The sequence below is a fragment of the Sus scrofa genome, chromosome 11, assembly GCF_054392235.1.
Source record: "Sus scrofa isolate SSC_HxYL_T2T_F1_AM1 chromosome 11, Sscrofa_HxYL_maternal_Yorkshire_Landrace_v2.0, whole genome shotgun sequence".
In the NCBI taxonomy this organism is placed as follows: domain Eukaryota; kingdom Metazoa; phylum Chordata; class Mammalia; order Artiodactyla; family Suidae; genus Sus; species Sus scrofa.
This window is the reverse complement of record NC_139393.1, coordinates 80587550-80613853: the sequence shown is the minus strand read 5'-3', so window position 1 is coordinate 80613853 and position 26304 is coordinate 80587550. Positions and strand designations below refer to the sequence as shown.

General features: G+C 38.2%; 1 protein-coding gene across 4 annotated transcripts in view; it reads left to right on the top strand.

Moving 5' to 3' along the window:
* Window positions 1-26304, top strand: part of LOC146398709 (uncharacterized) — an 843865-nt gene that overhangs the window by 551673 nt on the left and 265888 nt on the right. The window contains exon 8 of one of the 4 annotated variants that reach the window (XR_014819889.1): window positions 9247-10695. The exons of the other annotated variants lie outside the window; for them this stretch is intronic. The gene's annotated coding sequence lies outside the window, so the exon portion shown is untranslated. Of the gene's footprint in view, window positions 1-9246; window positions 10696-26304 lie in introns of those variants that run through there. 4 annotated transcript variants of the gene reach the window in all.

Here is a 26304-nt window from a genome sequence, read left to right as displayed (position 1 = left end):
CTCACAAAGATCTATGCTCGAAATGTGGGGAAAAAAGGCAAAAGCTACGGTCTCTGAGTCTTAGAAGGAGATAGAGGGCTGGTTTTCATGCACGACCCCCTTCTGCCTCAGTTCCCAGCTCCTTGCCTGCAGACTTGCTCTGTCTGATTTAACCCAAGCCCTGCAGATGGTCTGGGAGAGGGAGTAAGATCTCATCTTTGCATTTATATCCAATATTAAGGGGGTTTTACCTGAGTAAAAATATAAGTAGAAAGGGAGGATTGTTGTATATGCCACAACAGTCCATTTTCGAGTATTTTAGAGTATTAAAACTCTCTTGGAACTAAGTGGATTACAATTTATGTTATGTGTGGGCTGGAGTCAAAGTGTGAGTAAGTTCAGAATTGACATTTTAAATGAAACATTTAATTGCCATTTGAAATGAATCACGTTTCGATAGTCCATTTGATAGTGGGTTTTCAGTGGAGTTCATTTGACGTCAAGGTTTGATAGAATTTGGTGATACATTTCATTGATATTTATTTTTAATATTTAAGTTTTCCAGTGTTTTATTTATTTATTTTTTGTACCAATGACAACCTGTGCCTTTTTCCCCCCACATTCTTTAAGTTTGAATTAAAGAAGCTTTATGACAGTTTTCAGAGGGAAAATCAGAGCTTGTTGATCCTTGGCAACAGCTTATTTTGCAATTTGTTTACTGTCATAAAATAATCAATACAGTTTTTGAAAATACAAACATTCATGAAGAAAGAAAAAAAACTACACATCTTTCATCGTCAAACACAGCGGCTAATATGTCAACATGTTGCTTGTATTTTCTATAGATCCTAGATGGAGTTAGCCCAAAAAGTGAATAAATGGGTAGAAAAATTAATAGATTAATAGATATGTAAAATATAAGTATAAAGAGAGATGTAGAATCAGATGGTCCTGATAATTCTGTTTATGTGATTTTTGTATCCTTTTCAACTCATAATTGGAGAGATACATGTTCCTGTTATAAAAATCTTATAATTACTAGTTTTAATGAATGATAATCCCCATGGAATTTTCCCATAATTGACTTGACTATTTGTTCTTCCATTATTATACACTAAGTTTAAATTTCAAAATTTCTCTGACATAATTATGTTGCAATAAAGATCGGGGGCATTTAGGATTGTTTCATAGGATAAATTACCACCTGTGAAATTTATCAGTGAAAAGGCATTTAAATATTTTAAAGCAATTTAATATAGTACTGCCTTACTCTTAACCATGCATTCATGGGCAACTTATTTTAGTTTGCTAAGTCTGAATAATCACCATAAGTATGAAAGGGATCATAGTGTCTGACTTGAAGCTTGATTGAAATTATACTAATTAATATGTCAAAATATATTTATCTATAATATATATGTCAATATATAATATATAAAGTATGTATAACATATATAACATATAAATATGTAGTCAATATATAAGGTATAAGGTCAAAATAATTGGTTATGGTATGGTTATCATATTATCTTGGATCTTGAATTGCATCACCAAAATATTTGAAAAATGTTTGTATAAATTTACATTTATGGCACTAATGTATGAAAATGCCTTCCCAACCCTGGCAAGAGACTGCCTCTTAGGTCACAATTAGAAAGCACCAGCTATGTTTCCTTTTCAAAATCTTTGCAATTAGTTTCATTTTGTAGTAGATTTATAGATGAGATTTTCATTTTTTATAGTATTTTTGGTGTTCATAACTATTAAAATTCAGTAGAAACATGAAGTTCCCATCATGGCTCAGCAGTAACAAATCCAGCTAGTATTCGTGAGGACTCTGGTTTGATCCCTGGCCTCAGTCAGTGGGTTAAGAGTCTGGCATTGCTGTGAGCTGTGGTGTAGGCTGGCAGCTGCAGTTGTGATTTGACCCCTAGCCTGGGAACTTCCATTATGCCATGGGTACGGCCCTAAAAGACAAAAAAAAAAAAAAAAATCAGTAAAAACAATCATTCCTTTTTCCTTAGGATCTTTAATATTTTCTGAGCTCTAAGTAATAAAAATATAGAGCAAAATGGCTTTAAAAAGTAAAAAAGAATTCTTGCATGCCTGGTATAGGTAAGGCTAACTACATGGTCAGTTGATCTGCCAATTTAATAATATTTGCAAGATTCTATAATTTTTTATCGCATTTAGTATTGATGGCATCTTCAAGCTGGTAGAAAGATGGCTGCAGCCATTTAAGGTGTCACATCTGGTCAAGATAATCCAAGGAGGGACATGGCTGTGACAGGTGGAAGTCCACTGCCAATTTCCATCATCTCTGGGCCCGACTTCTTCAAGGTCCAAGATTCAGAGGTGTTTTCTGCAGCAGAATCCCATTCCAAATAAATGACCACAGTACTCCCAGGACTTGCTTTTTTTGCTTTGTCACGATTTATCCCCTATTCACTTACATCCAACGATTTCTTCAAAAGAGCACTGGAAAATGTTATTACCATGTTTTCTGGTTGTTGTAAGCAGTAACAAATTCTGTTGCTTTTTTTGTCAGTCCTCTCTTTTATTTGACTGCCCTTCTTGGACAGCGGACTCCTTTCTGCTCTCTTCCCTCTTTTCCTTGGGTTTTCTGACTGTTTCTCCCAACCTTTAAAAAAGTTTTTTTTTTTTTTTTTGGTAATTCATTCTCCATACATCTCGTAAACATTAGACTTTCTGGAAATTTCAGCATGGCTTTCTCCAATCTTTCTCCCATTTGCAGTTTGTGTAGTGGAGACCGCCATACGTGTACGCCAGTGAGTCCTCTTTTCTGTCTGAAAGGAATCCCAGGTAACATGACTTGCTAGGAGATCTCTGTGTACATGTCAGTGCACTGGCATTTCTGAGTCAACGTCCCTCATTGAACTCCGACTTAGTTTCTTAGTCCTGCTCACCTTTCTGCGTGCTCTGTCTCAAGATCCTGACATTGCCCTCGACTAATGGTCTTCCTTTGGCTTGAAATTATCTCTGCTCCTTCAAGCACACAAAACCCTACATGGTTGTAGTGGGTTCATTGCTTCAAATGTAGCTCCGATGTAACTTCTTCCATATTCCAGTGGCGCTGACATGGGTTGGGGCTGGTTGACATGAATGTTTTCCAAAGACTTTCCAGATGATTTCATAACCCCTCTTTCATTCCACCAACACAGACTTTCCAACAGCTGACTTTCCTGTTGGGAATCATTGATTTGGGCATTTTTTCTTTATTAGTAAGTTGTATTAAATGAACGGATGAAGGAATCAGCAAGTGAACTGCAAGACTTTTTAAATATTTTCTATGAAATGTGATTTAATATTGATAACAGTCTTACAGTATATTTAAGGAATTAAAAAAAGGAGGTAAAAATTCTGCTCATTCCACAAATAGCAAGCACAAAGTCATTATATTTACACACCCAGTAAGTGTGTCTGAATTAGTTTAAAAAGGGAATTTCTTTTTTTAGAACGTTTTGCAAATCCCAGTTTGCGTTAAGAGGGAATGAACAAACTAAGAGGAATAAACGTTTGTTCTACTCCTGACAGGACAGTGGGGAAAGGAGTTTTAAAAGTACTGAGTTGTCCAAGTCCATGATTTGTGCCATATATTAGATTCCAGATATAAGTGATATCATGTGGTATTTGTCATTCTGTTTCTGACTTACTTCACTCAGTATGAGAGTCTCTAGTTGGAGAATAGACTTGTGGTTGCCAAGGGGGTGGGGAGGGAGTGGGATGGATTGGGAGCTTGGGGTTAATAGCTGCAGACTATTGCCTTTGGAATGGATTAGCAATGAGATCCTGCTGTGTAGCACTGGGAACTATGTCTAGTCACTTATGATGGAGCATGAGAATGTGAGAAAAAAGAATGTATACATGTATGTGTAACTGGGTCACCATGCTATACAGTAGGAAAAAAAAAATTGTATTGGGGAAATAACAACAACAACAACAAAAAATTACTGAGTTGGTCGAGTTCCACTGTGGCACAGTGGAGGTGTCTCTGCAGAACAAGGATGCAGGTTTGATCCCCAGCCTGGTACAGCGGGTTAAAGGATCCAGCATTGCTGTAGGTTACAACTGCCACTCAGAACTGATCCCTGGTCAGGGAACTTCATATGCTGCAGGGTGGCACTGCCCCCCCCCCCCAAAAAAAAAAGTAGTGAGTTGATTTCAGGCTAGAGTTAGAGAACTATCTACTGGAAAATTATCTTTCAGGTATCCTACAAAAACCATCTACTGCATGATAAACAATGTCGAAAGGTCAATGAATCCCATTTTCCTACACACAGAAAAAGAAGACCTAAGATGAATTGCCTTGGGCTCTGATTCTGAAACTGCTGTTGTACAAATTGTTTGTAAGCAGATTTTTTTCCACAAGTAAAATATTTGAATGATTTTCCTAATCGAAATAGTTGCTAATAGTAATTGAAACAAGTCATTTTCTTTTCACAAAATATCTTCACATTCCAAAAAATTCCATAGGATAAAATGAAGTTAAGCTAATTAAGCAGTAAGGTTACTTTCAAATTATAAAAGTCTATGGATTTCAAAATACTGATCAAGTACATATGCAAAATGGCCACAGCACACGTCTTTTAGTATAATGTGCTGTTCCTGACTTCTAGCATTCTGAGCTACTGTGTAAATTTTCTGAGATATTTGCACTATTGTTAACAAATTAACGAAACCCATCTCATATAGTATCATGCTATTCTTTCACATTATCTCAAATTTCTTAAAATCAATTATGCAGCCTTTACCAGGACATAAATTTATGTTGCTTTACTTTATTAGCAAATATGTATTCTGTTTTAAAATTGGGATCTCCCTATATATCAGCCTTTAAAACTTATGTTTGTTTCATTACCTCCTATATTTAGCATATAAACGTGCTCAGTAAATATTAACATCAGATGAACAATGAAAGCATAATATATGTATTTTTTTCTTACCTTCCTTCAACTAAAAAATCGTATGCATAACCTAAAAGTTGAGAGTTAAGTTTTATTTGGGGCAAGAGGAGGACTTAAACCTCAAGGAACTGAGAAAACCGCTCTGCAGAGTTGAAGAGGGAGCTAAGGATATACAGGAGTTTAGCAACAAAAGGCAGGTAGTAGGATCAAAAGATTACTGTTAATAACAGAAAACGAGACGTCTTGAGGTGAGGAATTTAGGGCTTTTCTATATAGGGGAAGATGCAAGGTCTGGGCTCACTGAAATCATTCCTTTGATTTGCACCTCAGCTCTCTGGGGCAGGTATCCTGTGTTTTCGCGTCCTGAGGGCTCACCATGGAAGTGGCTGCAGTCTGAGGGCTGCTGATGGCAGGTGTCCTTGTTTCCTTCCTGTGGCCCCTCAGGGCTCCCCTGCTCACCCGTGGAGGTGGCTTCCGTCTCTGATATCTGTGACATCTTTTGTTTACTGATATGGCAGCCAGTATTTTATTTCTCATACCTAATCAAACTTAACCGGCCAGTGAATTTGTAAGTATTAGCTCCTGCTCTTCTTCATACTAAGCTTATTTAATTGTCATACATTGTTTATACATTATTGTATTCATGTATAAATTTTTATATAAATCTTATACAGATTGATAACAAATTATATTGAAAAAATTCCTTGTCTCAAAACAGCATCCATTGACACTGTAAAAGCCACAAATTTTTATTGTTATCTTTGAAACTAAAGACTCGAGAATAAATGGGACAATTTCTTTCTCTGATCATGATATACAGACAAACTGCTTTCCGTAAATGGCAGAAGGAAGTCAACAAAGACACCAAGGGTGGGTGACCGAAGCTGTTTCAGGTATCAGTGAAGCAGCCAACCGAAATGTGGAGCGTAAGGTCTAGTAAAAATAGAAACATTTAAATCCATACTTTAGTCATTTCCTCTCCCAGATTTAGGTTTTCTTGGTTGTTTGCAGGCATAGCCAACAGGAGAAGTGGAAGAGATAGCACGTGTGTAGCTGAGGCTGATTGTACACAATCAGAGTGATTATGTGGAAATCAATCAGAATGTTCTTCTTAGAATATGCTTGTTCTGACATAATGAGTGACATTCTAGCTAATTTTTATTCATTGCCTTCTCCTTTCACAAAGATCTTTATTTCTCTCAATGTTATTCTCTGTCCTTCATATTTTCCTTCATATAATGAAAAAAAGAGGAATCATTCCACATATTTTATTATTATTCTTGAAGTTTTTTATTGATGTGTTCAGAAACATTGCAATACGTTAGGATTCTTTAAAAAATAATGTATATTAGAAAAACGTCAGTTGGGCACCACCAATTATTTTAGACAGCTGTCTGGTTGGTAAAATAAGGGAGGCAATGGTGGAATTCACGTGTGGAAGAAACTGTCAGTCAACTATAGTTATCCTAAAGTTATTTTGCAGTGTTGGAGACGTTTTAAACTTTCCTTTCAAAAGTTGTGACTTGTGGGGAGAAGAATTCTAAGAGGACACCAGTGACCCCTAACTTGTTGATTATGCCTTCCTCTTAAGTGTGGTTGGGACTTGCTGTTTGCTTATAATAGGATATGGCCAATGTGATGGAATGTGTTGAGTTATATACAAAGGCAAAGAAATTTCGCGAAAGTTAATTAAACTTGCTAATCAGTTGACTTGATGTTGAACACAAAGGGGATTTTTCTGGGTGAATATGATCTAATCGGGTGAGACTTTAAAAGAGATCAAAGATGGTCAAAGTGTGAGAGATAGGAAGCAGTAGAAGCTCTCTCTTCTGCTGGCCCTATAGAAATAGGACACCATGCCTTCTAAAGCTGAAAGGGATGGACTGTACCAAGAACCAGGTGGAACAGTCATCCTCATAGTCCTGGCTAGTATCTTGCTTTTGGCCAGTGATGTGACAGCTGATCAGAGGCCCCAGACAATGTGTACCTGGACTTGTGACTCATGAAAACTTAGGTAACAAATGTATGTTATTTCAAGTGGCTAAGATTGTGACAATTTGTTGAACACATTATTTCTTAAAATGTCTTATTTCCAGAGATGGATTATTTCATTTACTCATGCATACATTCATATACAAATTAACTTTACTGAAAATGGGCATGAAACAAAGCACAGTCCCTCTTCAAAAAGCTCAGCATGTGCATGTGGAAAGACAGAGGGAAAGGGATGGGTGAGGAGGGGTGAGAAGGAATATTACAGTAGAAAGACATTTTTGTGGTTCAAGAGTATAAATGACTGTATTGAGTGAATGATTTCTATTAAAAGGGATTTTTAATGAACATTCTATTTAGTAATTGCCAACTTTATGTAAGGTGTATTTCTAGGAATGAGTATGTGAGAAAGCTTGGGAAGGATGTAGATGCATAAAGGATAAATCAGGATTTATGGTAGGTTGTTTTAGTTGAGATCACTACCGTCATGTCTTCTGTACCACCTACTTTTCTAGAACCTTGAGGTTATGACCCTATCCCAGAGGTAGAGCCCAAATCCCATCATTTTCAATATGGGCAAGTTTGGGACTCCCTCAGAGACAGAGTTGACTCTGAGTTTATATGAGTCATGAAAGGTGACTTTCAAGTTTGTATCATGAAAGATGATACAGCTTCTGCCTTAGTCACTGGAATACTTACTTTGAAGCTGCTAGCCACTAAATAAACACTCTACCTTGAAGTTACCATGTTGTGAGGAAGCTGAAACTAGCTCAGATAGAGAGGCCCTAAGACTCCATCAAGAGATAGAGCAGCTTTTGCTATCTCTAACATAACTCCCTTTTGAACTCCCCACCTGTTCCAGGCACCGTTGAAATACCATCACAAGAAACACCCTCCACCAGAATCACCAAGCCAAGATCCTTCCAAGTTATGGATCTACAAAAGCCCTGAGATATAATAAAATTATAGTTATCATTTTAAAACATTAAGTTTTTGGAGTGATCAATTATACAGTAATAGATAACCTGAAAAGAGCTGTTCTGGCTGACACTGAAAAGATTAACAATATAAGCCTGTGACTTTCTCTACCTTAAATGGGGTCTATATCACAGCAGCAGTGGTTATTTAAAAGAGCCATTACTGGGGAATTTCATGTCATGGCTTAGAGGTTAATGAACCCAACTGGTATCCATGAGGACACAGGTTTGATCCCTGGCCTCACTCAGTGGGATAAAGATCCAGTGATGCCATGAGCTGTGGTATAGGTCATAGATGTGGCTCAGATCCTGCATTGCTGTGGCTACAGCAAAGGCCAGCAGCTATAGCTCAAATTAGACCCCTATCCTGGGAACCTCCATATGCTGTGGATGCAGCCTTAAAAGACAAAAAATAAAAATATTAAAATAAATAAATAAGCGAGCCATTACTGCTTGCAGCCTATTGCTTTCTATGATACCTAGCTGAACTAACTGTGTTAGCTTTCATTCAATGCTGAAGACATATCAGACAGCTCATAAATATTTGTTCCTTTCAAACTTTAGCTTGTCTTAAAGCACCATTTTATTCTCTTATTGATTAACATTGTACATAAACAGAAAAAAGAAAAATATTACAGGGTATATTTGAAGGCATAAAAATCCTTAGATCCAAAAGATCAAGTAATTATTAAGGATGCTGCATTTCCTCCACATGACACTAATAACTATGTTTTATATCTGAAAATTTTAAGATTTTAACAAAGAAGAACTTCTTACTAGAATACCTAAGGGAAAAGGAATTATAATCAGCTGTTTTTGAGAGCTATAATCCCTTTAGAAATTATTTTTATATTGATTTCTAACAAAAATAAAAAATATAGTCTCACATATTTGCTGTTTACATAAATGTATCTTCCATAATCAAAGATACTGATATCCTACAAAATGTCAATGTATTATAAAACTTTATATTTGGAAGGGATTTAGATTTCATATACTCCTAATTCATTGCTTTATATGTTAATGAGGAAATTGAAGTCCAAGATAATGACTGAACAAAAGCCTAAAAGCCTCCTATCGAGTCTGTGGTAAAACCCCAAATTTCCATGGCAGTGTATTCTTCCATATTATGGTTATCTGTCTAATTTGACTTTCTCTTTAGGTATCTGCACATTTCTAATTTCTTTCCCAAAGGTGTTTTTGAACTCTTTCTACTAACCTGCTCTTGATTTGTCTGTTGCACAGTTTGTGACCTCAGTATGTGAGTCCTAAATTCATGAGCTGCTTGGCTGAGTAATCTAATTTGGTTAGACTGAGCATACCCTTCTAAGGCTAAGGTGAAGTTATTTTGTATTTCTCTCATTGTTTTTCAGAGGCAAAAAGTAGAAGCTAAGAAAGAGAAGAAGCCAATCTTGAATTGATTAGAATTCCATTGGACATAAAAATCTTTACAATCAAAATCCAACAGTTCATGAACAAGGAACTTAAGCGATAGGATATATCGATTATCTTTTTTTATTGAGGGAAAATTGATATGTAACATTGGCTTCAGGTATACAACATAATAATTTGATGTTTGTATGTATTACAAGTGATTAACATAGTAAGTTTAGTTAACATCCATTACTCCGCAGAGTTACATTTTTTTTTTCTGCTGAGAATTTTTTAAGAACCACTCTCTTAGCAGTTTTTAAGTATGAAAGAGTATTGATAACTGTAGTTAGCATGCTATACTGAATCAATTATTACACAAAGTATAAAGGAAAATAATATGTAGAGGAAGCATGAGCATCTATCTTACAGTAAAGATTTTCAAAAGTAATATGAGGACATCGAAAATTTTTAAATGTAGTATGGAACTCTAATATATGTTGTAACTATGAATTAGTTTGTCAATATTCACATAGATATGATCACATGGTATTTAAATACAGGACGTTGCTCATTTTGGCCCAGCATTCTGACTGTGTGTTATGTGTCAAGCACTGTCAAGCTGGAGATGGAGATGCAAAGAACACACAACCCTTTCCCGGAAAGAAGTCACATTGTGGTGGTGGAGGTGTCAGCGCCTCTCATGCTCGGGCTGCCCTCTCCCCCGGCAGTGTCCGCCCCCATCTTGTTCTGGCTTCGGTGCACTCTTCGTGCTTCTTTCTGCATATGCTTACCACAACTATTGTGGAAACTAAGGACTGTCTGAAATTTCATCTAAGAACAACAATATTGGAAACATCAACTCTCCCCAGATCCATCTGTTTGGTATTAGCTTTGGTTATTTACTGAATTTCTTTGAGACACTGAGTACTAGAAGAGTTACAAGACACTGTTTGTGAAAAGCGTTTTATAAACTGTTAAGAGCTACCTGGATATTTGTTATTTTTACACAGCTGTTATCTTCCTTGGAGCCTGTGTATTTACTTTAAATGTTACAAGTACAATTTTTAACTATTTTTTTATGAATTAATATAATGTGGAAAATTATGCTTCAAAAATTCAAAGTAATTTAGTTTTATCTTTCACAAAAGTCATGTGATGTATATTGAATAATCTTTATGCAAAGATTGTGGAATATTAGTCTTAAGGCACAAATGTAATAACATATTTTAGGGTTTATATTTTGCTTTTCCCTTCAATGTGGTGGGAGGGTGAAAATGAATAGTGGGCTGTTTTTATTAAACATTGCAGTATTCTAGAATCCTAGAATTCCTAGCAACAAAGTGACTCTTGGGTAAAGGTTTTGGTGAACACCCAGTCATTTTTCAGTAACGAATGTAAGCTCATATAATATTGTTTCTGAAAAAATAAGAAAGACTTTCTTGCACTTATTTGATGAAGATGAAGCGTCTTCCTTTTTTGTTTTGTTCTGATAACTCTTGCAACCCAAATCATACCAAAATGGGAAACACTTCACTGCACATTTGTGAACTCCTAAAGTTGTTACTGTGGATTCCTCTTCTAGTGTGCCTGGCCCTCTGGCCTTGTTACTTTCCATTTCTGTCCCGCTGAGGTTAGCCAAAGTTCACTTGCCTTGTCAGTTAAGTTTCTAAACCAGATGAATTATATTTTCTATAATTGAGCTAACCACAGTTAATTGCCTAATAGACTATGCCCACACTAACTGAAAAAAGAATTAATTGCTTGGAAGAGAATGCATTATATATTTCAGTCACTTCTACACAATCATGCTAGAACAGTGACAAAAAAAGGCAGTTCATTGATGACCAGAGCCAGTGCTTAAATTAGGTGTGTGCTAAAATATTTTACCTTTTGGGGGGGGTTTTCTAAAGTTATAAACTGAACTTCATGTTGATGCTGATGAAATTATGTATTATTATTATGATTATTTTTAATAATAATTTATTTATTTATAAATAGTAATTTATTATTAGTAGTAAACTAATCTGAGATGACCTGGGGCAAAAGTTTAGTTACAATTTAAGAATATAACATTTCCAAAGACAGCTAGATTTTCTTAAACATTGTAGGTTTTTAACTCTTCGTAATTTAGTCTTGCATTTAGAAAATTTATTTCCTTGTTAAGGTATAATGCCAGATCTAAGATTTTTCTAAACTTTCTCCGAAAACCTCAAATGCACATGAAAATAATTTGGTATTTACTGCAGGCATTTTTACTAGATCCTTCCCCCCTAAAGATGAAGGGGTACCAATACCTTATTTGACCAAGCTATGGTAGTGATGCCAGTGAAGTACAAAAGTCGTCGCCTGAATGTAAGTGGTGTATTAAAGGAAAAGACCGACATCATTGAATAAATCATCTCTCCCTGCTCCTCTCTAACAAATTTGCTACAGTGAATGTCAAGTTAAAAAATAAAATGAAAGCTTAGGTGATTTACTTAAGTGTAAAATCAGGTCAGTTTCAAAAAAAAAAAATCTGGAGTTGGCTGTACTCTAAAATGAATATGAACTTTTTAATGCCCTCGAGCCATTTCAACTGTTAAATCATTTAGTTCAATATTTTTTTTTAGTCTACAATCTTAAATGAAGAACTCAAAACCTAGTGCTTTAGAAAAGACAGCAGGAACTCAAATATATTTTCTATTCAGAAAAACTTCTGAGATATTTGGTAAATCCATAAAGCACGATAAACATGTTCTTGAATAGAATCCCATTGATAATTCTAATGTGAAAATGTCTGCTTATAAGACAGAATAATACTAAGTAAACACTGTGAAGAAAATAAATCTTGCTTTTCACCTCTTCTTCCCCCCATTTCCTCCCTCTTTAGCCTCCTCTTCCTGCTTCCACATAAATCTCAGATCAACTTAAATTGATACTGGCTATTTCAGTATTTCTTACATGTATTAAAAGTTCAAAAATAAAAAAAAAACTTGCTATCATTGATCAAAAGGAGGTTTAAAATTTACTTGCAGAGTCTAATTACCTATGTTCCTCACTCTTCTTTTTTTTTTGGCCACACCCATGGCATGCAGAAGTTCTGGGCCAGGGATCAAACCCTTGCCACAGCTTACTCTGTTCTTTAGGATCAGTAATTAAGAGTTCTGTTAGCCTGGAGATTCAAATGCTTCTAAAATAATATTTTCTCTGTGCTAACCATGCCTGTAGACACAGTGTAGTGAGGCAGAATGAACTATAACTGCAGAATATCTGAAAGGATTAGAGAGTGACTCCAAGTTAAACTTCTTTGCCACCCTGTTGCAGTTCCACAGCTACACGTCTTGTCTACCTTCACTGGTTTGTTTTTCTGCCTAGCATTTGCCCCAGTCACACAGACATAATTTGCTTGACCATTTGCATATTGCTTATTTCCCCTGTTGAGAACAAGGATGCCTATTTCTTTTGTTCCCTACTTCAACAAGAGAGCCTAAAACAGCACTTGGCATACAGTAGATGCTCAATAAATGTTGGTTAGATGCATGCATTTAATTTAGGGAATTAGCCACATGGTTTACTCTACTCTGGTCTGTGGGAAGATTTGCCAAGCGGAAAAAAAAATTTCCTTATGGAAAATCTTATGAACAAAGCAAAAACCTCTATCATGGTGTATCAAGATGGAGAGTCATTTATCAACTGGGGTCATGATACATTTTAATCATCAAGAACATGAAAACAAAAGCTGTGGTGGAAGAACACATTTGAATTCTTTGACACGACTCAGTTTTCTCAGTTGAAAGATCTGTTAGCCCAGTTTGCACTGGGGCTGCACACTGAGGGGCACCCCTCAAAGCAAAGTTGAGAAGGACGAAAGCAAGACAATGACAAAAACGGCACTTTCACAGGCATATCTTGTTTCACTGTACTTTTTTGCACTCAGCACATACGGTGTTTTTACAAATTAAAGGTTTGTGGCAACCCTGTGACAAGTAGGTCTGTCAGTGCCATTTTTCCAACAGCATTTGTTCACTTCCTGTCTCTATGTCACATTTTGGTGATGCTCCCAAAATTTCAAACATTTTCAGTCATTATATTTGCTCTGGCAATCTATGGTCCGTGATCTTTGATGTTTCTGTTGCTAAAAGAGTATAACTCCTTGAAGGCTCAGATGATGGTTAGCATTTTGTAGCACTAAAATATTTTTAAGTAAGGTATGCACGTTTGTTTTTTAAGACATATGCTATTGCACACTTAATAGGCTACGGTATGGTGTACACGTAACTTCTATGCGCCCTGGGAAACCAAGAAAACTGTGTGACTCACTTTGCTGCCGTATTTTCTTTATTGGGTTGGTCGGGAATGGAACCTGCAGTATCTCCAAGGGGTGCCTATGCTTTCCTCTGTCCCACTGACATTTCTCTCCCTCCTTCATTCTCTTTCCATAAGCTTCTGTGCTGCCTGCTGCTCACCAGATAGTGTCCAACCACATGAAAGGGTGAACAAGATCTTCCCAATTTGGTCCGACTTCTACTCTCTTACTTCCTGCGTCTCCAGGTCGCCACTGATCCCGAAGTGCCGGAGTTCTCTAAACTGAGAATGCTCCCCCCACCCTCACCTAGAACTAAATGGTTTTTTTTTTTAACTTTTTTACTCTGCCTAGAAATAAGGCTTCTTCTGCCTAGTTCTCTTGTGAATTCTAATTCAACATTTAATTGCCAATTCAAGGATTTCTTCTTTTGTGAAATCCCTCAATCTTCACACTCTCCGAAGAGTGAATTACTCTCTCATTGATTCCTCATTGATTCCTACAGTATTCGGTGTTTTTGTATCAATTACTGGTTCACATGTCTGATTCTTGCTTTCAGCTATGATCAACCTGAAGGCAAAGAGCATACTCTATTTTCTTTGTCTAATCTGAACTTATCAGATAGTAACAGCCCATAAAGTTTAATGAATAATTAGTATCAGTGAATCAAAAATGGTCAAAACCGATAAAGCTTCTTTTAAAGAGTTGGAATTAAGCCATCTGTCATCTAACTGCATATTTCCTAGGAAACTGAGTCCTTTCTGATGCTTGAAATCACATAAGGAAGTGATCTCCTTTTTCTACTTCTGTTTGCTAGGATAAATAAAGACTAGCTGGGAAGATTTCCCAGCGGAAAGACTAACCAGTATTTTGGAGAAGGGGGGAAATGTGAAGTAGAACAAGTTAAAGTGGCAAGCAGGAACGAGAAATGTGATGTGTGATCGAGTGGCAATGAGTGTTTGTGGAATAGTGAGAGGAACAGTGCTTGGGTGTCAAGAGATTAGAAGGTGCAACTGGTGGGGAGAGGCCAGTCATTGGAGTATTTAAAACTCAAAATCCAAGTTCTTCTAGTGTGATGCAACACTAGTGATTACAAGCCGAGGCTACATTTGCTCAAGGGGATTGTATAATTACACCCAAATTCAGATTCCTCTTTCAGTTTAGTCATCCCGCCCTAGCTGACCACCTGGAGAGAGGAAGGAGGCGGAGAACATTTTACAGACTCTGGGATGCTGCTAGCATAGCTTGTCACTGGATTCAGGCTGTAAGTGTTCACCTGAATACTCAAAACACCACTCATTTCTGGAAAGGGATTAATGAAGGCAGGTATATATATGTATTTCTTTCTCGTCTGGGTTAGAGGTTTCCATCCCTACCGACAACTTGTCAATGGGAAGGTGTTATCTATTGCATGTCTGTTGCCTTAATAAGAATCAAGTTCAGAGAAGAAGGAAATACATATAATGCTGATTAATGTAGAAATAAATACTCTTTGATGAGCAGAAAAATGCAAGATAACTCCAAATTTTCAAATTCAGCATATCAGTTCTTCTGAATATCATGTTATTCATGTTTGCTGAAGGATTCTTTTCTGAGTTTGTTTCAGAACATGGAAAGATATGTGTTTATCTAAATAAGCTGACTCTAACCCCAAATGATATTTGTGCACATCTGCTCTCACATTGGTATTAATTCATTAGACAATTAGAATACGGCAAATGAAGTGAAGGTTGTAACTTGCCTCACTTGTTTTTTTTTAATTGTTTCCACTCACACCTCTGCCTTCCAGACACAAAATTCTTAAAGTCTATAGGGATGTCTCAGTACATATTTATGCAGATCACTTTTTTATTTATGGAAGGGGATTGCGTGTTCCCCCAGGTGGTTGTAAAACTGCAATTTCACTTTGACATGATACAAATTGGTTTAGAGAAAACAAATTATTCTAAAGTCTTTAGAAACTGAAATGATGCTCTTGGAGCACAGTAACAAGATAAATAAATCTAGATGATGGCAAATTCTATCTTCCCAGCACTAGATGGGTTTGTCCTGGATCATGCCTCTGAATTTAGGTCATTGATTTTTATCCAAAGATGATTTTTGACGTGTAGAAAGAAACGGAAACCAAGAACTGCCGTAAAACGGGAATTGGTTTACAGTCTTTTGAAATGCGTGTTTACACAGGCCGTGAAATAAAAATACTTTGTTCAAGAGAAAAAGTCATCTTTTTAATGTTGCTCTGAATGGCCTACCCGAAATAAAAAATTAGGAGTGAATAAATAGTGTTTGTGATTCCGTCTTCTTCCCAGCCTGCTGTATCAACAGAGACTGTTGAAGCATAGGAGAACACCAGGAGCAGGGGAGCTTCCTTTATTGTTTTCAGTAAAGCTTCGTTGAAGGTTTACATGTACACAGAAGAACATATCATAAACCATAAGCGCTATGGATTTTAAGTGAACATAGCCATGTAACCAGCATGCCAATAAAATAAGACATTGATGGAATATTCCTCTATCTCAGAAGGCCCTCTCATGCCCCAGCCCAAAGATAATGCAACTATTCTGCCTACTAACCCCATAGAATAGTTTCACCTATTCTCTGGAAGGCAACTCTTCCGTGCAAATAGTGTCGGTTCTATTTTAGAAGACTTTGCCTGTGAACTTGTATTCTCCCACTTAGACATCTTTAGCCAAAATGTATCACCATGGAACTGGAGAAAAAATGAGAAGCTTCAAATGAGTTCTAACATAACGTTTTCCTGATTAGTGAAAGTCCCCTGCAAGTCAGTGATGTCATCTCGGTTGGATTTTGATGGCAGCCAAATCAATTTTTCCCTACGCTCTTTGGCCCAACATTATTGTTCACAGAGTAAAAGCTTAACTCACACCGTGGTCCCCTAACATGTAACAAAGAAAACGAATGTAGCTGAAGGCCGACAAGCTGAAATAATCAGAAAAGAGGGAAATAACATTTAAGAATTACATGTAGTTGGAGAACATTACATCAGTTCGTATTGAAGGAGATTAATTCAGTCAGTTCAGACATGACGTTTATTTTTTAACAATTAGTATTCTTTTCTCTGTAATCATGCCCCACCGTTTAAAGTGCTTAATGAGCTCTTACTGAAAGGTGACTATTTCATGGGAGTATAATGACTTTTAATCACTTCACCCAAGCTCTTAGTAAGAGAGCTTGTCAGGAAATGTTTTACTTTTGTTATAAAATTAATTGAATTTCCAATTGAATGAAACAAGAAGTTTGTCAATATGTAACTGCCAATGTCTGAACCCCTCTCTCTGTGCTGTTTCTTCCTCTTCTTCACAAGGTAGTATAGATGAAGTTGAACAAGGCCTGATTTTTTATCTGGTTAGAATGTGCTGAGAGGGAAAATAACTTCCAACTAAGCAACTACTGAGTTCAGTAGGTACTGTGCTCTTATTTCCCCAGTTAATCCACTCAAAAACTCAGTGAGGTAAATATGCATGTTTTATAATTGAGGAAATTGGAGTTTAGGAAAAATACTCGATTTGCTCCGTGTCATCCTAGCCTAACTGCCAGAGAAATAAATGAAATACAAAGCCATTGACTCTCAATCTCTATTAAAAGATGCTTTCTATGGTATTTGAGGCTAAGTATTAGTATTACGTAGAATATGTTGGTTTGGTGAACTTGCATCTCTTCCAAAAGGAAACATATTTAGTCTGGGTGTGATTAGTAAGCGCTGTAGGGACTGCTGTCTTGGTATCTTTGATTATCATCATAAGCAAGGCAGCATAGCCTTGTTAAGGTTCTCAGAGTGTGGTGCCTGGACCGGTAACAGCAGCCTCATCTGGGAGCTGGTTGGAAACACACATTCATGAGCCTCGCCTTGAATCTCTGAATTTCTCTGCGTGGGACCCAGAAAACCATGTTTCAACAAGCTCTTTTTTTTAAGGGCCACACTCTTTGCATATGACAGTTCCCAGATTAGGGGTCAAATTGGAGCTACAGCTGCTGGCCTGCACCACAGCCATGGCAACGCAGGATCTGAGCCTTGTCTTCGAACTACACCACAGCTTGCGGCAACGCCCGGATCCTTAACCCACTGAACAAGGCCAGGGATCAAACCCTCAACCTCATGGATACTAGTCAGATTCTATTTTTAAATGCAAGAACTTACACTGTGTACATTTGTACCCTGGTTCTGCAGAATCCCAGTTATGTGACGTTGATCAGCTTAGCTAACCTGAGTCTCACTTTCTTCATTTATGAAAAATAAATAATAGTGCCTCTATCATAGGGCTGCTTTGAGGTTTATGTAACTCACTTAGAAAAGTGCCAGGCTTGTGGCAAGCACCATGTAAGTTGTTAGAAATTAATATAATTTAAAAAAGTAGTAATACAAGCTAAAATAATTGCTATCAAAAGCATTCACTAAATAGTTCAATATTTTTGAATAATTTATTTTAATAATGAAGTCTAATAAATATCGAGTTTTTGAATAGGAATAAATATTCTTTTTATAATTTGTTTCACTATGTTAAAATATAAAAAACAGAAAAGGGAAGGCGATGGAAAGCTCATATAAATATGATACAGAAAATTACACTTTTTATGAAGATGATCTCATATGGAATTCAAAGGAGATGCAATTAGTGCTACAAATTAGAAATCGCAAATGATGATTTAACAAACACATGATTTAACAAACAAATCAAAGAAGAGGAAAAATTTCAGATGAATTTAAATCTCTCCATGTAGATTTAATCTTGTGATAAGCAATTCTCAAGAGAAAGCATAAGATGTTTTCCTTCGTTCCAAAAAGTAGGACAGCTTAGAAGCTGAGAATGATTATTGTAGGAACTAAAATTATCAATAAAGACAATTAATATAATCCATAGCATGCATTTACACGAAAGAGAATAATATCGAATGCAGTTCGCTTTTTATGTGCAATGCCGGTTTTAATGAGCTTCATGCTGTATGGTTGCACCTGTGGGTGCGTAATCATAATATTTGTGATGGCGAGTTGGCATGGGGGCTGATGCAAAAGTTCTCAGCAAAGAGCAACAGATGGTGTGTAAATGCCAAAGCCATAACTATACACTTTTGGGGGGTGTATGTAAGTAGTTTCATGTTCACAGCATGAAGTGAGGGTATCAGCTGAAAGAAACTTCTCCTTCTTCTGGTCCATATGCACCAATTAAACACACATCATTAAACAGCAAGTGTGTATGTCAAAGGATGGTATGTGAAGAAATGAAGGGAAAAATTCAACAGACACAAATTTGTATTTCTCTTTATCGGTTCCAAAGAAATATCAAAATACAATGGCAGTCCAATTTTCAGCAGTATTCTATAGGATAAGAAGTGCTTCTCCATGTAGTCTCTTAAATGATTTCCACAATAGGGGAAGGAGTTGGATATTGCTAAAACTGAATATGCCCCATTTTAATGCTTGGAAAACAAAGTGTTTGAGAATGTCAGTGACATAACCAAGGTCACACAGGTATTAAGTGGCCTAGCTGGAGAAGGGATTTTGGTTTTGTATCAAAATCTTTATTCTTCTTACTATACCACACCCTAATTTTTTTTTTTTTTGTCTTTTTGCTATTTCTTGGGCCGCTCCTGCGGCATATGGAGGTTCCCAGGCTAGGGGTCTAATCAGAGCTGTAGCCGCTGGCCTACACCACAGCCACAGCAACGCAGGATCCGAGCTGTGTCTGCGACCTACACCACAGCTCACGGCAACGCTGGATCATTAACCCACTGAGCAAGGGCAGGGACCGAACCCGCAACCTCATGGTTCCTAGTCAGATTCGTTAACCACTGCGCCACGATGGGAACTCCACCACACCCTATTTTAATCATTTTATTCACTTTCCTTTAGAATTTATATTCTAATAAAGAAAAACTGAACCATGTCTACAATTAAGAGATACCCTTTTGGGGAGTTCCCTTGTGGCATAGCAGCTTAAAGATCCAGCATTGTCACTGCAGCAGCTCGATTCTTTGCTGTGGTGTGAGTGAGTTTGATCCTTGACCTAGGAACTTTCTCATTCTGTGGGTTCAGACCCCCTTCCCCCCCCCAAAAAAAGAAATACCAATTTCACAGTTTTATCAGTAAACACAAGGGTTTAAATCCACACCATGGAGAGAAATGATCTTATCCTTGTGAAAGCTTTTTTTCTGGTTCAAAACCTACATGTTTCTAGGTCAGTTCACTTTTTAAAGAGGGGTAATGCCTTTCTATTGGACATAAGGGGTTCAAAGTTTCCTACCATGAACAGAGAAGATGCATGTAGGACTCAGCCCAGGACAGGACAAGCCTAGGGCTGTTGCTTGCCATAAAGCCACCTGCTCTAGGATCTGGACTCAAAACCATTGGACACATTCCTGAACATTAGAAAACCCTACTAGGCCTTCAAGAACTGGGGCTGCATATGCATAACTAAACCTTTTTCAAATCCGAAGACCAACACCCCATCTCTTGGCATCTGTCTATTCCTCTGGCCCTAATGCCCACATTTTTACTTCCTGTGTACCCGTCTTCTTGACTTGGTTACTCTGGCATCAAGCAGGGTGGCTTGGTGCTGCCTCTGACCTCTGGATGCAGTTTGTTTTTCACTTAGTTGCATCCAAGGGAAGTACTCTGGTGGGAGATGTGGATGCTGTGAACCACATGTTTGTGACTTATCAAAACTGATGTGCCGAAGCCCTAATACCCAGTACGGTGGTAATAGGATAGGGGTTTGGGGAGCGGATTGGGGTTAGATGAGGTCCGAGGGTGGAGCCATCATCAGTGATGTTAGTGTCCTGGGAGAAGACGTGTGGGAGAGAGGATCTCTCTCTCCGTCCGTTGTGCGCCGAGGCAACCAAAGGCTTCTCTCAACAAGCCGGAGGAGGGGTGACACCTTGACCTTGGAATTCCCAGCCTCTAGAATCCTGAAAAAATCAGTTTCTATAGTATAAACCACCCAGTCTTGGCGTTTTTGTTATAGCAGCTCCAACTGACTGAGACAGGGAGGTGACACATGATGGCACCCAACATGTGCTTTTGTTGAGCTTTCTCCCCCTTAATTAGAAAAGTTTGAGTGCCGTCAAATGGGTAGAAAGAGGTGGTTGCAGGTAATGAGAAAGTGGGAAAAGAGACAAAGGGAAAGAAAAGCTAGATCTTTTTATGAGGGGGTTGGGGAGGGGGGAGGCACACCCATGGCATGTGGAATTTCTCATGCCAGGGATTGAATTGGCACCACAGCAGTGACCTGAACCTCTGCAGTGACAGCACTGGATCCTTAACCCACTGAACCACCAAGGAACTCCCAAAACGAGATCTTTTAAATTAAAAAAAAGATAACATGCATTTTGTGAACGTATTTTCGTTCCACTCTACTCAAGCCGAATGGCTGAGCTTCTCTGAAAAATTGAACCCATCTCTCAGACAAACCCTGCAGGCAGATTGGAGGGAGATGTTCCTAATTGAAACGCTGCAGTGACGTCAGGGAACAATGCTACCACCATCAATCACCACTGCTCATTCGCCTTGATATCAGAACTGACATGTTGATAATTATCTGTCCTCTACAATTTCAAATCAGAGAATTCAGGCCTTGTATTCTGAGATCTTTCTCAGGTGGAATGTTATGCTTTCTGATGTTTATATCATTTTTCCTCATGACTTTCAGCTTCATGTGCTCTCAATATTTGTAGCAACAGCTTTTGAGTTACTATCATTATTGCCAAAGAGCAAATTAACCTAATTTGGTCACTAAGTTTGGTTATTCCTAATTCTAATGCGAAGGGAATCCAGTGATTCTCTCTTATTAGTAAGCAATTAATACTGTTGACTGTGAGGAGTAGTCTAGAAGAAATTTAAAGAAACTTTAATTAGATTTTGCTTTGTCTGCAACTTATTTAGCATCTTAATAGCTAAATTAGATTCGAGGTGCATCTTGGAGTCTTGTAATGTTCACACTGCAATACTAAAGAATAGTGGATGAGGTAAATATGTTCAGTGTCCACTTTGTACAGATAAAGACATTAGAATCACAATGACCTGTAAATAATTATAACACGGTCTGATACAGTCATGTAGGAAGATTTTGCATGTTGGAAAATCGGTATCATAGACCTTAAGAATAATATGCTTACTCTGTTAGTATGTATCAACAGCTAATATTGATTAAGCTTGGCAGTAGTGAATTTACATGCATTATCTCATTGCCACTGTCCTTGGAGGTCTGCATTTTATTGGACATAGTTTACAAATGAGGAAATTGAGTCTCAAAGAAGTATAGTAAATTTTCCAGAATGACCCATCAATGAGTTTAAAGTTAAATCCAACTCTTTGCAGCTCTAAAGCCCATATTCTAAGCTACTGCCTTCCTACACTTATTTGCCAACCAAAATTCTGGGGCTCCTGAAAAAGTTGTAGTTTGTTAAGTCAGTTTGAAGCATTCATATCATGAGTCTCCAGAATTACATGTTTTTTGGTGAATGGCAGAGAGATTAAGTCACGGAGTTTAGAGGCAAACATATTTGCATTTAATTCCTACTCGTGCTGCTTGCAGGTATCAACCTGGGGTATAACTCAGTGACCCCCAACTATGAAGGATCTGTAAATAAGCACATCGCTTAGAGCTGTTGCAAAATTAAAGGACAGAAAGTACCACAAATGTTTAACCCAATGCCTGCACCAAGACCGGACAAAATCTGGGATTTCCATTATTTTCTTATTGTGTTTATACTTCCAGGAAAAGGTAAAGACTGACTCCTAGTTACTTCCAGAGAAAACAAAACACAAGATGAAAATGCACACTTACTGCTGTTGCTTACCTTGGAGCACCTCAAGTTATGCTGTTGTTTTCCATTTGCATGTAACCACAAACAAAAGTGGTCTAAATACAGTTAGTAATGTCCCCTTGATTCCAGAGTCCCTTCTCAACTGCTGAATTTCCTTAAGTAGTACCAAGAGTCTTCTAGGAGGCTGTAATAAGAACTTGGAAATGATATTCTTCTGTTGTTTTCTTCTGCATCTGTGTTTTCTATTTTGCTGACGAATCTTTGTTTTCTGTAGCATCTCTAATCCCACCCCTCCCAAATCTCTTCACTGACTTCGCGCGCCTCTTGGTCATTCAACACACCCTTCAAGTAGCACTTCCTTCACTATTCTTTTCACTTTACAGTACATCAGCATTGTCAGGCTCCTTCCTGTTGGCTTGTGTTAACATTCAGACCTCCAAGGGATTCAAACTCTGGGGTGACTCTTCTTCTTGTGTCCACTCCCTGCTGGTCCTCCTAACTTCTTGCTTAATAACCTTCCATTTCACGTCCATCTGTCACCCACTCTCCTGGCCACACCTGGGACCTTGTTAACACCTGGAAATTCTCCATCTCTGAACTACAAAAGATCAGGATTTGCAAGTAGTAAATCCCATCACCTCTGGCTCCTTTTTTTAATTCCCCAGTGGGACTTCAAACTTTGTATTTTTCTCCCTGCTGATTCTTTCCTATGTGCACAGTCTCATAATTTGATCCATTCCTCAAGGCATTCTTAAGAACATTCCTCTCCCTCCCCACAACACCCTCCTTTTTCTTTCTTCAGCCACTGTTTTGTAAATCTCTTGATAATTAATTGCACAAGATACTTTCAGTGTTCCTAGACCCACACTGTTAGAGGGAGCCACGGGCATGCATATTGGGGGCCAATAGACATAGAGGGTTTCCAGCTTCAGCTGGCCTCCTCATGGTTCTGTCTTAGCTTGGAATAAACACCAACATCCTTAGGGGAGTTTTAATTCATGCTCATTTTTCTAGTCTCTTCTGCTACAGTTTTTCCCCCACACATCTTGTTTTCTAGCCACATTAAAAGGCTTCTCATTTACCAGACAAGCCATTTTATCTCTGTATCCTCTGCCTGCAACCCCCGTTTTTACTTTGTTCACCTGCCAGACTTTTTCTTGGCCTTCAACACCCAATCCAGCACTCTCTTCTGGGTAATCTTAGCTTTTTCTCTTCGACGGATGTGGGGATCCTCTCTCTGGGCTCTCATAATTTCAAAATTTCAAATATTTATTGACAATTTAGGGCATGTCTACATTACGTGGGAATGCCTAGGTTTCAGAGTAGTAATCACTGAAGATATAAAAGGAATGTACGGGAGCCTTCAGGGCAAGGTCAGGATTCAGTAAGTTAATAGGTATTGGGGGGGAGGGAGGGTTGCTTTGTGATTCATGGAGACCAAATACCTCTGATATTTCGAAATGCAAGTCAGGCGGAACTAAAATGGACTTATTCAATGCAAATTTGAATTCAAGAAGGTGGACCATTGGCATACATCTGTTTACTTACCTTCTCAAATCTTTGTGGTACTTTAAATGAATATATGGAAAAGTGGAAGCGTAGCGGAGGGATGAGGGAAATGGCAAAGCTGCATCTAAAGTGTGTGAGGGATCCTGGAGCAGAGAAAGGGAGCCCCGATCCTCCCAGTGGACAACAGACAGATTTGGGGGTCACAGTCACAGGTATGAGAACTGGGTTCAGAAAAAGGTGAATAATTGAAGGTGATCAGTTATGCCAGTCAAGCTACCTTGGTACTTTCATCTCCAAAGAGGAGAGAACTTGGAACTGGCAGCCAGTCAAATACTGGAGAGTAGCTCATTGCTGGTAACAAAGTGTACCATCTGGAAAGAGTGGAGGCAGTCAGTGCAGCTGGCGGGGCCCCACGGTAAAATTCTCCCTGCTTTTGGTCAGCTGGTAGAGAAAAGGGGCAGCTGGTCAGCCCGCTCTACGTGTAATCGGACTTCAGTTGGTATTGTTCTTTCTTTCTTTCTTTAGGTCCTTTTTAGTGGTATTATTCGCCTTCTGTGTGTCGTGGTGATGAGAGAGAATTAGAGGTCCTTGTCCTTACAGTGTCAGGCAGGGTTCTGCTGCAGATGTAGACGTGTATCGTCACGCAGGGACAAAATCAATTGCACTAAACGTAATGAAGCCATCTCTCTTGGCTTTTGATGTCCTCTAATTGCACATAGTAGAAAAAATGTACTCAGGCCGGAAGACAGAAGATGCTAAGCACAAAATTCAGCCTAACTTAGGGTCAGATAATTGTACCAAGGTTGTTGAGTCAGCAGCTGGATACAAAGCCGTTTCAGAATCACACCTTGGGTCCCATTGCTAATCGTTCAGGCTCTTGAGCCTGCTAGAGACTCATGATTTGTTCCTGAAATGGGTGGGTATACATGTGGCATATTTCCAGGTGATCCACATATCTTGAATGTCAGTATTTAACCCATTGAAATACCTCCTATTTGATCAGTTATGTTATTTCACCAAACCTCATCAGAGATAAAAAGACAGACGGCGGCGGGTTTTTGCCAGGCTTCTAATTTGAAGAATTCCTAATAATTAAACATCCCTTGATCTGAGTTCTTGAATAGATCAACAGTTATTTCAGAGTATGTGTTAAAAGGAATATATGGTTGATACTTATGAAATTTACTTTTTCAGGTCAAATAATATCAAATAGTGTCATCTCCAAAGGTATATGCATATATTGTATTGTCTATAATGAAGTCTTTGAAAACTATTAAAACAACCTAAGAGGCTGTCAGTCAGCCCAGCCGTTCCAGTTATCTGTTGTGGAATAAGAAATTGTTCTAAAACTTACAGCTTAAAACAAAAATTACTGTCTCATACCTCATGATTTTGTGGTTCTGAATTTTGGGAAGGTCTCAGCTGAGCTTTTTTTCCTTTATCTGATAAGGATGTTGTGTTCAGCTTGTAAGCAGACTCCTTCACAAGGGTCCGTTTGGCCACTTACACACCTCTGGCACCTGGTAAGATGGCTAGAGGAGGCTCTCTGTGGGACCCCTGGCCAGTGTGCACAGGTGGCTTGTTCACTGTGGACATCTAAGGGACAGTGAGATTTGATTCCTTTTGCGGCTGCCAGGGATGTTGAGAGACTATTCTTCCAAAGAGAGACAGTACAAGTTGCCAGTTTCTCAAGCCTGGGCACAGAAACTGGCGAGGCTTTGTGTCCACCACATTCTGTCCATCAAACCCAGTCGCAGAGCTTACTCGTGAGTGAAAGGGGATGATGGCAGCCCCGTCTTCTGCCCGTGCTACAGGTAATTGGTCTTCCTGCTCATCTGTCTTCGGAAGGCCTGTCTGTCTTTAAGTTTTAGGCTATGCGTTTCCCTGAAATCTCAGCTCTCTGATGAACTCAGGAATAAATAGGACTTTATAGTGTGTCCAACTTTTTCTTATTAGGGTGCTAGTAGCATGCTTTCAAACTCCCCATCCCAGGTGCAGGTGGAGTCCCTTGGCTTTAGGATTTGTGTCAGCAATTCTAGATCCTAGACCCCTGAGGAATGGTGTCTGCCAAGTGCGTAGGGAAAATGATTGGGAACCTAAACTTCTCAGAATCCCTTATTTAGTCAAATTACCTTTCTAATATAAGAACAAGAAATAGTAGTTTTCGACTTGACTTACAAGAACTAAATAATCTTTAGGTAATTTTTGAAGAAATATCTTGAGAATGTATTTCAGCAAAACAAGAGGAAAAGAAAAAGACTAAAACAGGAACCCAGAACTGCTGGCTCTATCCTGGGAGGAAGTTCCAGGATAATTTTCAGTAAGAGCTCACTGGGTTCAGATGAAAACAATAGGTCATAGGTCATATATTGAGAAGAATGTGTGAAGTATATAAAAGCAGTGACTTAGAGGGTGGCCATGGGATTCTTGATCTGAGAGGGGTAGGTGCTTTATGTCAGCAGCTTACGCTCAGATGTCGAATGTG